The sequence below is a fragment of the Calliopsis andreniformis genome, chromosome 12 (genome assembly GCF_051401765.1).
Source record: "Calliopsis andreniformis isolate RMS-2024a chromosome 12, iyCalAndr_principal, whole genome shotgun sequence".
Lineage (NCBI taxonomy): Eukaryota > Metazoa > Arthropoda > Insecta > Hymenoptera > Andrenidae > Calliopsis > Calliopsis andreniformis.
Genome location: NC_135073.1, coordinates 4,209,368 through 4,223,127, shown reverse-complemented (window position 1 = coordinate 4,223,127; position 13,760 = coordinate 4,209,368). Strand labels below are relative to the sequence as shown.

The window sequence follows — 13,760 nt, the reverse complement described above, 5'->3', positions numbered from 1 at the left end:
GGTAAATTCATTAAAAATTCTACTATATTATCAATGATTTTAACTTCAAGGAACAATCATTTTTAATTTACTTTCATATTTATTCTACAGGATGCATTACGCAACTCTATCATCTGAATTTTCTTTAAACTATTTGTTGCATGAAAAATTGTTTCAAACGGAAGTTTTTTGATTCGTCTAGCAATTTTCGCTTAATCTTTTATCATTATTAATTATAATTGTACAAGTTAATTGTCATTCACGTATGAGTTACATGACAATCAACGTGATACAGATTGTTTCTTCTTTGCTAATAACCACATCTCGGCCATTCTTCGACAATCTTTAACAAAGTTTTGTGTAGTTTTCTTTACATTATATGTATGTTACATACATTCTCCAATTTTAATTTGCATACTTCTAACGAACTTCCTAGATATTTCGAAACATTAAGTTATTCAAGTCCAACAAATTACTTCACATTTCTAAGATTTTAATTTAAATTTAGTCAACGATTTGAAACAAAGATACACAAAATTCATTACTGATATTAAAAATATTGAACTCATTGCTAGATGGCATTTTATTGTGACCACATTTTAGGGGACGAAACAAGCGGATCTCAACCCACAATTTCACTTAGTAACTCGCCCTAAGGATACTGAGAGGACCGAGAAGCAACGTGGCGAAAAGAATCGCAAAGAAGATTCAAAAACTCGCTGCTCCACGATTCTTTAGCCGAACACTCTCCCGTGGAGCAACGTAAGCACTTTTGCGTGGGAAACCAACTGGTTTGTAGTCAGACATCAGCAGAAGGATTTGCGCGGAACTACTACCGCAAGCCACCACGTTGCTTGTCGCGATAGACACCCTTGCATTTTTCAGCACCTTCAGCGATTTCGAGCATTCCGCTCTGATATCCACGGAAACTTCCATTTTTCCCTTGCACGTTGCTATCCTTTTCGACGCCTTTCAAAGAACTCCCCCCCTAACCCCTACCCTTTTTTATTCAACGGTTGCCAATGACAGTTTATTTTTATACAGTGGTCAGAAATATGAGGCCACTCAGTGAGAAGCAAAATTTGTTCTTTTTGAAATAAAACGAATATATGGGATTAAAAGAGTATTCTTACTCTTTTAATGCAATTATAATGGTGGGAACAATTCGTTGTTTGACCTACTTAAGAGCTATTAAAATACTTTCAACATAGTTTTTATTTAAAAAAGCTTACAAAACCTTTATGTATGAAACCTTGCTAACTCGCTACAGCAAACCTGTTATTCGGGCGATGCAAATGAACTGATTAAGCACTCGATTTGCTAATTAATTGTAATTAATAATGAACTTCGTTAGATAAGTATGTTCGATTTACAGGTGTAATGTAATCGGAGAAGTTAATACGTTACTGATCAATTTATTTTTGCTCTGTTTGAGTTAATACAAATGTGAAATTAACGAAAAGAGCTCTCCTCCTACTTTTGTAATAAATTTCTATTTATTTGGTGTCAATTAATTCTCGATTCATAATAATTTTTAGAACCGAGAATTAATTGATAACTAGAATGATAACTGAGACGTAGACAAGGTTAAGAAATACAGTTAATAAGTTACTACATTTTTCTAGCTATTTCCACTTTTGCAATAAACGATTTTCATTATTTTACCCTTCATATCGAATAATTAAAAACTGAGTTCGTTATTTTCAATAACGAAGTGCATAGCAGTTACAATTTGCCAATTAAAGAAACGAATCGAATATAACCTTTTTCAATATCGGTGGGTTTCAGTTATTTTATTGCATTCTACAAATTTCATCGGTACTTATTTCTAAATAAAACAAAAACACGACATAAGATGTTATATTCGTAATAGTTACATCTACAAAATTCATTTCAACAAAAGAAAAAATGAGCAAACACGAAAGATGTTAGTGATATTCACATTAAATTCAAGTAGGTACTATGCGTAAAGTGCTTCACGAAAATGGATGTACTAAATGCTACATTACTTTCTTGAATACGAGCATTAAACGAAGTCTTCATTTCGGAAATAATTAATATCATTTCCGTCGATTCATAAGACACATTTTATACCCTCAAATAAAATTGAATCGTGGAACGCGTGAGAAGGAAGGGGTAGAGATAGACAGAGGGTAAAATTACATTACTCAAACGTAATACGAAGGACCAGATCGATAAATCATAACGCGTGCACACGTGCGCGCGCGTTTTTAATACATGGAAGATGATTATATCGACGCGGAACGTAACCAAAGCCAGCGTCGATGATAATCATAGAAGACCATGGAAACCAGCGGCCTGAAACCGTAGGACAATCCTCCCCCTTCCCCATCCTTCCTAGTTACGTAGAAACATTTCACGATAGAGTGAAACTTGTGATATCTTCACTAAATAGTCAACAATAAACTAAAAAGCTTTTGGATATCTACAAGTAGAAATCTATTACTTTTCAATGCAATGGGATTATGTTTAAAGGCAGAGCTTTCTTTTATCATCTAATAGCTTCTATTTAACAGGGATTAAAAGTTGTCTTGCATAAAGGAATTGAAACTGTCAAAACCTGATCTTGATTGACCAATTTTTTCAGATGTCGCAGCTTCCTCGAAAGTAGAACTCTTACTACTCAGATATCAGAGTACTTAAAATACTCACAAATAGTAATTTTAACATTTTTAAGTTTCGAACTACATTAATTTTAATCATAAGAAACGTTGTATATTTCAGCGATTCGGAAAAAAGATCCAAATTTAGATATTTGAGTATTCTGGTCCAATGCCACATGTTCTAGTACTCAGGCTCGGATTTTGAATCAAAGTTCGAGTAATAATGAGTACTTTGAGTATTTCGATGTCTGACTAGTAAAAGCATCTAGATATCCGAATCTAAATGAAGTAACTACTTGGACATTCGATTACTTAGCTCCACTTGAATACCTATCTGAATGTGGGGATCTATAGATCCAAGTATCAGTAAGAATGTACTCAAAAATGAGTAGGTTATCTGACGAAGTTATTAGAAATTTTGTAAACCAAAAAAGAAAGTTGCAAAATTCTGTGGCAAATAACAAGTAATTGTAGAAAATAATAGTCTACATTCAAATGATTAAATATGATTGTAGTATTAATTATCTTGGAAGTAAAATAATCTTCAGTGATACTATTTCTGTACCTATGAACCAGATTAACCCAAGTCGATTTCTTTTTAAATTACATTTTTTACAGCATCCTATTGCGTTCTCTTCATTTTATTAGAATAATAGAAATTTAGTTAAGTTACATTATAGGCGAAGAAAATTTAATGGTATAAATTACTTCAACTTCAAATACTGTGTTAAGAAATGTGTTAAGAAATCGCATTTGTTTTTCGGCTCTCCTAAAAAATGACAAAAAAAGACTTGGACCATGTTAGTTGTCAGGCACAGATTTTAAATTATACTTATCGATTTCATGATCTCTGTCCCAAGGTTATTCTAAATTATGATGACATCTTATCATACGATGCAATCATTTTACGTAATGTAAAAGAGATAAGAACATTTCTAAGACACATGTTTCAAAAAAAAAATTGCAATCATCTTTTCTGTAGGTATTCTATCTTAAAAAGAATCAGAAAGGATCATTGTTTTGCCTGTAGAATACAGATAATTAAAAACTGTAAAATACTGATAATATTTTACTAAATGGTATACCTAACTTTAAGATCCTAGGACCATCCCAAAAAGTATTTTAACAGAATCTAACTCTCGCAGGCTTAATGTAGAAGATTAAAGGCAAGCGTTCTTAGTACTAGAAAGTAGTTACAAAATCTCAATTCTTTTATTCTATTCTACTGTTAAATGCTTTATGTCCTGTTTATATCACGACAGGCTGCAAACTATCGAAAAGGTTAAGATGATTCCATTAGCTCCTAGGTGGGCCACTTTATACCATACTTGGCACATTTTCCCGAACGAATGACATCCAATAATCGTTCCTCTTCCGATCGTCGCGGACTCTTTCGAACTTGATCGAGCAGAGGTCACACCAATAAAAGAGGCCACCGGCAAGCGTTTTCTCAACGCCGATATCCGTGACCAACTTTAGTATCGACGCAATTGCGCTCTCGCGTACGTACATACACGTTCAGACGCTTTATTGGCTCCCATTCAGACGTTCGTTTTTAAATAGAGCCTATTGTTTTTTCAAGTGTGCCTTCGCTGTATAAATAGAGATCGTTCTTGCCAACCTGCAAACACCTCTCGCAGCGCGACAACCGTTCGCACGCGTTTTTCATCTACATACCATTGCATTAACGGCTGCCTTTTAACGACTGTTTTATTTGAACCGATGCGCCGATCGGGATATCATCGTTACGCTTTTGATTATGGTTCGAGCGAGCGTTTCTTGCGAACGGTTCGATTCGCTCGTTGCTGCCCGCTTCGAATTGGAGTCGCGCCAGACCCTCGCTATATGCGTTATCGTGCTTTACACGCTGCTCTTTCATCAGCTATGAATCACTGCTGCTTCTCTCTTCCTTTCTTCCCTCAATCTCTCTCTCATTAATAATATTCTTCTCGTTTATAGGTGATTTCTCGCTCATTCGTTTTTCCTAGCTCGAATTCGTCTGCAAGCAATTGACGGATTGAAGTGCTCAGAGGCAAATCAGTATCACACCTCAAAAGGTGAACATATCTGACGAACCTTTAATGTTTTCTCGTGAAACGGTCTAAGTGGTTCAGTAATAACACAGATATTCAGCTTTTCAGCATACTGGAAAATGAGCTGTTGTAGTTGAGACAGAATTAATTGGACATTCAAAGCCACTCGCTTTATGTAAAAAAACTTGACTGAATGCAAATGATTGAAAGCTAAATTGTAGAAAAGATATATTACGATGCGATATCTACATACTTCAATTATTAGACGAAAAAATTGAAATTGCGAAAATGTAATTGCATTCGTACATAGGATCATTTGAAAATCATAAGAATGTACATTCTTGAATTTATCATAGCTTTTAGCCTATTGATAAGTATCGCAATATAGATAATGAAATCTTTAATTTTTTAAAAATTTTCTCGGTATCTTTCAAATAGTATCCATTAATTTGCTTCATAATATGAAATTATTTTACTATTTATGGGAAAAACCTATATTTAAGAGTTAAGTAATTTTCTACATATTACAACATGTGGTAAAATATGATTAGTCTGTCATTATAAATTAAATTTCTAATTCTCGAAGCAACAGATGAGTAATACCCAAGTATACGTAAAGAAGATATTCACAGAAGCTATCACGTAACTGAAAAGCCGAATGGAACGCACCTAACAGATGTTAACATCTGACACAGACGTGTTCGTTATGTTCCAAGTGTCTCCGCCGTTTATGTCAATAATAATTAAAATGTAGTTTCATCTGTAATTTGCTACTGACATGCCGCTAGCAGTTCTGTATTTTTTCCATTCTACACTTTTCAAGTTCTCATTCTTAATCATCATTATAACACTATCTTTCTTATGTAAACGTATTAGATACACATATTACCGATCAAAAATGTGAGACCAGTACTTAGTAAAAGTGTAGACATTATTTACTAAAATTGTAATATTTAATAAAAAAATAAAATGAAAGAAAAGCCATCAAACTGAACGTAGATAGCAATTAAATTGTTTTAAGATTAGTCCAGGCTGATCAACTGATTAAAGGGCAATAAATAGTCCAGTGAATCCATACTCTTGGCTAGCAATGTATATGGTAACTGGTGGTCTATTCAAAAAAGTTGTTTGTTCCACGAGCAGGAGAAAATTGAAATCGAACAAATTTTTTATGCGTCCCGTTTATTTTCGAGAAGGGTTACTGACATAGAACTAATATTGATAAAAATATTAAATTTACTGCAGTATGCCTTTTTTATTGACTTTCTCTTGTTTCAGTGAATGCAATTTGTATTAAACCACGATAGATATTGATATCCTATACGTTGTAGTATGTGTCTTTACATTTTTTATGAAATAGGACACATAACAAGAAACGTATAGGAATGAAGCTACCTCCTTATTGCAGCAGTCTCTTTAACTTTTGCCTAACGTATTTCCGCCTTTATAGTTTTCCACGGATCTAGATAAAACAACACTGCGCCATACGAGCTATTTTATTATTATATTTCTCATACAACATTTCAGCAAATTATTTATGAGTCTACATTCACACAATATATTGTTTTTTATTGTTACTTGCAGAAAATAGTCATATATTTCGGCAGGAAAACCATAGAATGTTTGGGATTGCGTATATTTATGAACGTGATTCGCGCCAAGTTAATTTTGTGCAATTGATTATAAGTTTGCTTTATGTATAACTAATACTTTATTAAACTAAGTGCAAACAATGTTTTCGACTACTATGTGTAACATACGGAATATTGAAACATTGTGTCCAACTATTATGTCAAAATGCAAAATGTAAATTATAGTGAATTATTATTGGTCCAATTTGTTTCTAAGTGGCTAAATTTAATTCACTATGTTGGTCAATTTTGGACTGTAATGAGAGTCTAAGTTCCAAAAATCTTTAAAAAGGACAAAGCATTCTTTTCCAGTTCATCTTACTTAACTAAAAACAGTTTTACCTGAAATTTCTTAAATTGAAAATTACGGTTACTCTGAAAATATTCTGGTTCAAAAAATGCGTGCAGTAAGCCAGGGCGCGAGACTTTGTAACTCCCTAACTAGACCTTGAATAAAATGTAAAGAAAAAACGAGTTTCTTTCTTTATCTACTATCATGCTAATGATATTAAAATATCGTTAACGAGTACTTGCGCTTCTGGCTGCATAATCATGACACATACCTAATTGTTCTTCATGTAAATGTAATGTGTGGAATCGTGCAAAATATATGAACAACTTAAATGTTTGTTGGTATCGATTGCATCCTTGTGGATGAATGAGTGCGAATTCATTAATGCATTAAATGACCCACATATCGTAAAGTGTACGTTTCAGAAAATTCCTTTCTAATTTTATCTCACTAGTAGTAAAGGACTATGAATAATAATGACTCGCTCTAAATCGACATATGCACATTGATTTCTTTTTATAATCTTTTTTTTTACACTTTTTCCTTCATGTTTGTACAGTGATGCACTTCATTCAGCCAACAAAGCCATATACACGCAAATGTTTGTAAGAAATTCCTTGTTAAGGAAAATATTTATAATAATGTGCTTTATTCGCCAAATATATTGGAACTGCATTTTAGAAACCATTAATGATTAAGAAATATCTCGAAATTATTTTCGGAAATATTTTAGTTCAAAATGTAAGAAGCTTTTGTGGTAGTAATAAGCGTTTAATTAAATTAATTTAATTACATATTTTTTAACTCAAACGTAATTTAGAAAAATTAGTATCGTTGAAAATATGAGACGACCTTTAAAACAATTATCTGTAGGAATACCTATACATGCTATATCAGAAAGTAATTAAATAAATTATATAAACTCAAAGAGTATTAATTAGTGATGTGTCATATTTATGTGAAGTCACCTATGATGAAAAGTTACTCTGTTTATTAATCAATTAAAATAAAATGATGCATGCATGTGCATGATTTATAGTAATTCAATTTAATTTTACTGGAAGGACTGTGAACTAATCTTATATGAGAACGATAAAATTCTTGACCTTTTGATAATGTACGGAAATTTAAATTACATTTAAGTATAAATTTTCTTTAAATTTCTGTGTCATTATGTCTTCTGGTACTTACTAGTTAGAAATTTTCAATTCTAAGTCTTTTATATAGGATACTATGCAAAGATACATGCATAATATTGACATATTCTATAAACAACAGAAACAACAGTTCAAAGGATAAATTTCACGACCCAACTAAAAAAGTCTCAAAGACGGAAACAATTTTTATTATTTCGGTTTTAGCGTATGCACTTCCACTCCAGTGATTCTGGATCCCACGAAACGGCACGTGGATAACGAATGTCTGATAACGAATTACGAAATAACGACCTCGGATTACCGCCTCGTCTAAATAAATTCAACTAAACTAAATAAAAATCATCGATAGAAAATGTTCCATCGTATATGACAACAGTAACGAAACTTTCACCACCTACAATTGACACACTCCCAATTTATAGATTAGCTTTCTTCGAAAAGAATTACTAGATCAAATCCCTAGGAAACCTTAAAATTAACCCTTAGGTGTTATGATGATATTAAAGCGCTTTTACTAATTCAACATTTAACATTTAATATAGAAAATATCCACAAGTGATTAACACAGATTAACAAATTAGTAAACTATGAATTTTCTGTATACTACTATAAATTACTCTTTTTAATGGAGTAGCAGTGACTCCATCGTATCATAATACTGATACTATATCAACTGGTAACCGAGGATTAAGTCAAAGACAAAGTCAGAGAAAATGTCACACGACTTAGCACCGTTTGTTTGAATGATACAAAACCCTTGAAGGGGTTCGTGTCGAGTACTGCGAGGTACTCTAAAGCACGGAAAGAGACATTTACCAAGCTGTATCCTCTGAACAAGTACGTCGTGGTTTCGGTCAAAGGCTCTCGCGAAAGACAATTCGCCTCTACTTTGTCGTAACCTTTCCTGCTCATCGAAAACACCGACAGCAGGGAATGCTTTTCGAGAATAAATCCTCGATACCGATTTGTTGGCTCCCACGTTTCCGGATTTTGGCACGAGGCTCACGTGCCGCGATAAAGCGACGTGCCGATCGGAACAGAAACGCGAGACGCGTTTCCTCGAGTGCCTTTCTTTACTGAACCAGACATTGTATAGACGCTGTTTCAGAGTTCTTCTTTCTTTTCTGTTTCGTGCATTACATTTAAAAGGTGGAACGAAGGACCGGTGTTAGCGGCGGGGTGTCAGTGAATGAATTGCAAGGAATGGTAAATTATGAATGAAAGAGGTAAGCTGATTTTTACGAATTGCTTTGCTTTCATTCCTTAGGTTAATTTCACCTATTTTTATTAAGTCTACTCATGAGTAACGTTGTAAATTTCTAAGAATAATTCATTTTCTTAAATCGCCGATGTATGGACTATTAGCCTTTATGATGAATAATCAATTAAGACATAATCAAGTGTACATGAACTTATAAAAACATTTACAAGCATTTTCTGTTGTATGAACAAATTTAAAACAAACTGTTCGATCTCATTTTCATGCCAAACTAAATATTTAAATATAATAATAAACAAAATATATAAATAATTTAATAAGCAAGAAACATTTATTCTCTAATATGTCGAATTAACTAAATCACGGTATTATCGTTAATACTAGAACCCCATGGCCGGGGAAGTAAGTAGAAACTGACCACTGAACAGACAACGTCCAAGTACAATTGTATCTTACACAATACTGCGTAACAACTTCCATTGACTTGTGTATAAAAAGCTACTTGACTTCCAATTCGACTGGAATAGCATTTTAATGAGTAAAACCCAATGCCTCTGAATAAGTGCAATAATATGCATCCAGTCTTGCATGCTCTTATTTATAGCATAATTATTTTGCACTGTTGGGATAAGATCTACCAATATTCACGATCAGTACATAGAAAAGAGTAAGAGTATTATTTTTAAAACGTCATGTATATGTACTGGAATTCAAATTTTTTATCGAAAATTAATGATGAACGATATGTGAACATATTGTTTCCTACACACTATCGCACATGCGATATTGTGTAACAAGGAGACTAATGAGGCGCACATATATTCGCTGCCAACCGAAACAAAAGCTGAAACAGTCTGGTATTCTACGTGACACAAACGTTGACGAATTCTAGTAACGAGAATCGTATCAGAAGCAGTCATACGAAAACGATCTAATAATATCGATACTGCTTGAATATCAAAGCAACACACTCTACTCTGTCGTCGTTAAATCATATTTCAAGGACGTTCAATCATTTGCAGCCATGGTTTCTCGGCATTAAATGCAGAATCGATAATTAACGCTGCAGAAAATTGATATCGGGAAGATGGAGCAATGAAAATGTGCCGCGCACATGACACAAGGCATGACATATTGGCTGGTGGAGTTGCGAAAGCGTCAAGGTGAGAAGGCCAGCGACGATGTCAGCGTAACAGTTACACGCCGATCCCTGTGCATTACTGACAAAACATCGATATGTATCGTAACGAGAATAGAAAGAGTATCAGTAAAACAGAGGCTTCTCCAACTCTACGTTGGTGGTCGAAGAGAAACACAGGCCTCACTGTTTATCAACGTCACTTAAAATCCTTTTGTATTCACCGGAATTGTTTTCATTCGAAGAATAGACGCAGTACAAGGTACGGAAAAACGCCGATAGAACAATTCACCCACCAATGAAAACATTTGCAATCGTAATGTTATTGTGAGTCACGCATTGCACCGTCTTGCGAAACATTGTCAAAGAATCGCTCCTCGATAATCTATTTAAATTTAAATGAGACCAGTTCTCGAAGCACAATGCCAGGCGTTTCTATTACAAATGAAACACCTGACATATCTAGGAAGGGAAGTCCGTCGAAATATTAACAATCTCTCATCGAATTCTGAATTGGAGTATTAGTCGGTCAACGAAGGTAGTCGGGCCGATCTGTTGAGAACTCAAGACGGTGACTTCCAGCCAGGGTAATCCAAAGTTTTGGTAACCTGTCAATCCCCAAAAGTGATATCGAACAGCTAACTAATCCTTATCCGGTTTATCCGGCAGCTGGTATTAAAGACACGTTAAAATTTCAATTTAAATTTGTATGGTATCTCGAGTAATCTATGGATGACATTTAATCAACAATTAAACGCATCAATAACGTAACGCAGATGATACGGAGCATAAGAGACTGGCTATTTCTCCAAGAAACTTCGCCTCTGTTACACACATCCTATATGACACTTTGGAAGTAAAGATCAAATCGAACACGAACGACTTCAACCCTTAGGACTACCATTTAGAGCCAACCACCTTAACGTGTTTGAAGGTTCGGTACGTACCCAACAGTCATAATCCAAAGGTATTCCAGCACTGATTATCACCGAGAGACTCCGCCAGTGGTGCTTGCACAGGGACACAGATTCTTCACAGATCCTTCACAAGCATTGTCAAAAGAACATAGCAACTGCGCACTGCTCCAGTTAGCCGGCGAGCATCACACCAATTAAGTCTTGAGGCACGACACAACGATCGAAAGACACCAGAGACGGAGGTCCTCGCGGTGAGGTTCACACGTGCGAATGGAGCAAAATCGCGGATGTATTCCAAGTGCAGAGGGACGTTGCACGCGCCCAAGTGTACCCGATTGTTCACGGGTACGCGTGGTCAACTTCCTGGAGCGAACAGGTGGCTGAACAGGGACGACGAGTCACGCTGCGGGGGACACGCGAGTTTTGTGATCCCGACGAAAGAAAATACGCACGCGTCGCGACGGCTTGACGTCGACTGAGGAGAAACGGCCTCGTCGCGTCGCGTCTGTTCGCCCCCTGCTGCAACGATCCCCCACCAGGCGAGCTTGGAGGCGCCACCGACGCTCGCCACCCCCTCTGGCTTCTCGTTCCCTTCGTTTCCTGCGTCTCTTCACTGCCTTGCTGACAATCGCGTCGAGACGACCAGCGTCGTTCACCTACCGCTCTCGTCCCAGCAAGGTGACACGCTCGGGCCTGACCCTCCGTTAAAAGCATGTCATTCGATGACAGTTGACGGGGTTGCTAACGATTACGCGGAAATGCGTCCCTATATTTGAAAAGTTAGTCATAGTATAAAATGTTATTTTGGAAATGGAAGTACACCCGATTTGTTATGCAAAGCTATTACGCAATTGGTTGATGTGTACACAATCTCTTCCGCTAACGGATATCGCTTGATAAGTGTGTCAATATATCTTTAGTTTTTTTTTTAATGTATGAGGCAAGCAGAAACTGCTACACTTTGTGGGTATGAAAGGTTATAGCCTGAATTGGTAAAATACATTTTACTTGTATGTAATTTCTGGCATATTAGTGGCTATAGATTTACATATAGAATTAACATTGGGAAATTGAAATGACTAAATTAGCATATCAGCGCTGTCCGCCATGTTCCATACAGTGCATATATGATTTTAGCTTCTTTGAAGTATTATCATTGCGAAGTAATTCAGTTATTTCTATACAGTATTGACTAGTTGCAAGTTCGTCGTTGTCCCTGTGCTCTATTTATACATCCTTCCTTCTTACATTTTCTTTCAGTCTTGTCTCTGATAAGACGTAAAAATATCATAGACGCATAAATTACCAACAGAAGCGTGCCTCTTGTATACTGTAAACTCTTTAATGGTAACGAATTATGAGATAATAACAGTACAGACTGAAACGTGTGATAAATATTGGATGTTCCTACTAACATAAGTCAATAGTTTCCTAACGACTTCAATAACTCAGTGAAATCGTTTATTAAAGTACACAAAACGTAGTAAACACGTATGCTATAGCTACTCCGAAAATGCTTCTTTACTGAATGTGATACAATGGGAATAGCGGATTGCTGTCAATAAAGTGGTATTTATTTTATTTATTTATTTAATTATTAATCTTAAATCATACATATAAATTGGTCTCGTTAAAGTTTACTTATTGCAGACAAATCAATTGCATAATTAAAACAGTTTCCATCAGAAGTAACACTTTCATGAATCCACGCGCAGTGACTATTCATGTTTTCCCTTTTAGAAGAACATATCTCAATTGTAATTGTTATAAAATATTAAATTCTTTTAAACAGTTTATCTATGTGCTGTTTACATTTCTGCTTTTTCTGCTGAAAAAATTCGTTTGTACAATTATAATATCTAACCTTTGTAACACACAATGTTATTGTGAAGTACTGTAGAAATAGTAATGGTCTAGAAATTCAAAAGTGAACATTGTTCTGTAAAAGCTATCAACAATGTACACGTATAATAACAAAAAAATTTAAGTGAAGATGCCGCTATTAAACATGCTATTATAATTATTACATAAAATCCATGAAAATTGATATGAAAATGGGTATTACGTTTTGAATATAGATCATTCGATTCCCTTAAATCAATTGCCTAAATAAACTTCCTTATAACAGTCAGTGATAATCTTCATCTAATGAAACTGCCATACGATTATGGTTTCTATATCTAAATAAATAATTGCAGAATAAATAATTTACAAAGTTCTGTGACGTAAAAGTTTCAAAAATAATCAAATTTTGTAAATTTAATAGTAAGTAGTTTTATAGACTCTACTGTGCGATAATGTTTACACTCATGCGCAACAAATCATTGTGTTTTAATTCAACGGAAGTGCTGAATTTTGCAACGTTCCACCTATTGTCCAATATTGTTACTCATGAACTATTAGGGGGTGTTCTCTCATTACCAGACAGCGCCTAATGTCGGACAGCAGCTATGACTTTGAAATCGAGAATGGTTATAGAATGGCAATACTATGAAAATTGGGGTGAGCATAAAACAAATTATAAACAGGTATTGGCACGTTCTAGGTGCGTATACGTAAAGAAAGAACTGACTTCCTTGTTGCGTTCGAGCACAAGTGAGTGTATCACATAACTTATACAGTGTTATATTTGCCAAAGTTTTATGATTAAAAATATATAATAGGTGTTATTATATATTTCGATAAGGACTTTTTCAATTAGTTTTGAATATTTTGTGTACAATGGATTGGTCCTCACAAGCCGAGATTTTTTTTATGGGTTAACTGTTCC

General features: G+C 34.8%; 1 protein-coding gene across 7 annotated transcripts in view; it reads right to left on the bottom strand.

The window, feature by feature from the left end:
• The window catches only part of LOC143186354 (CUGBP Elav-like family member 1), a 537,153-nt gene extending 525,704 nt beyond the window's left edge, over nucleotides 1-11,449 (bottom strand). For all 7 annotated transcript variants that reach the window (XM_076390000.1, XM_076390002.1, XM_076390001.1 and 4 more), the window contains exon 1: nucleotides 11,021-11,449. The gene's annotated coding sequence lies outside the window, so the exon portion shown is untranslated. The remainder of the gene's footprint in view (nucleotides 1-11,020) is intronic.
• Nucleotides 11,450-13,760: the final 2,311 nt, after the last annotated feature.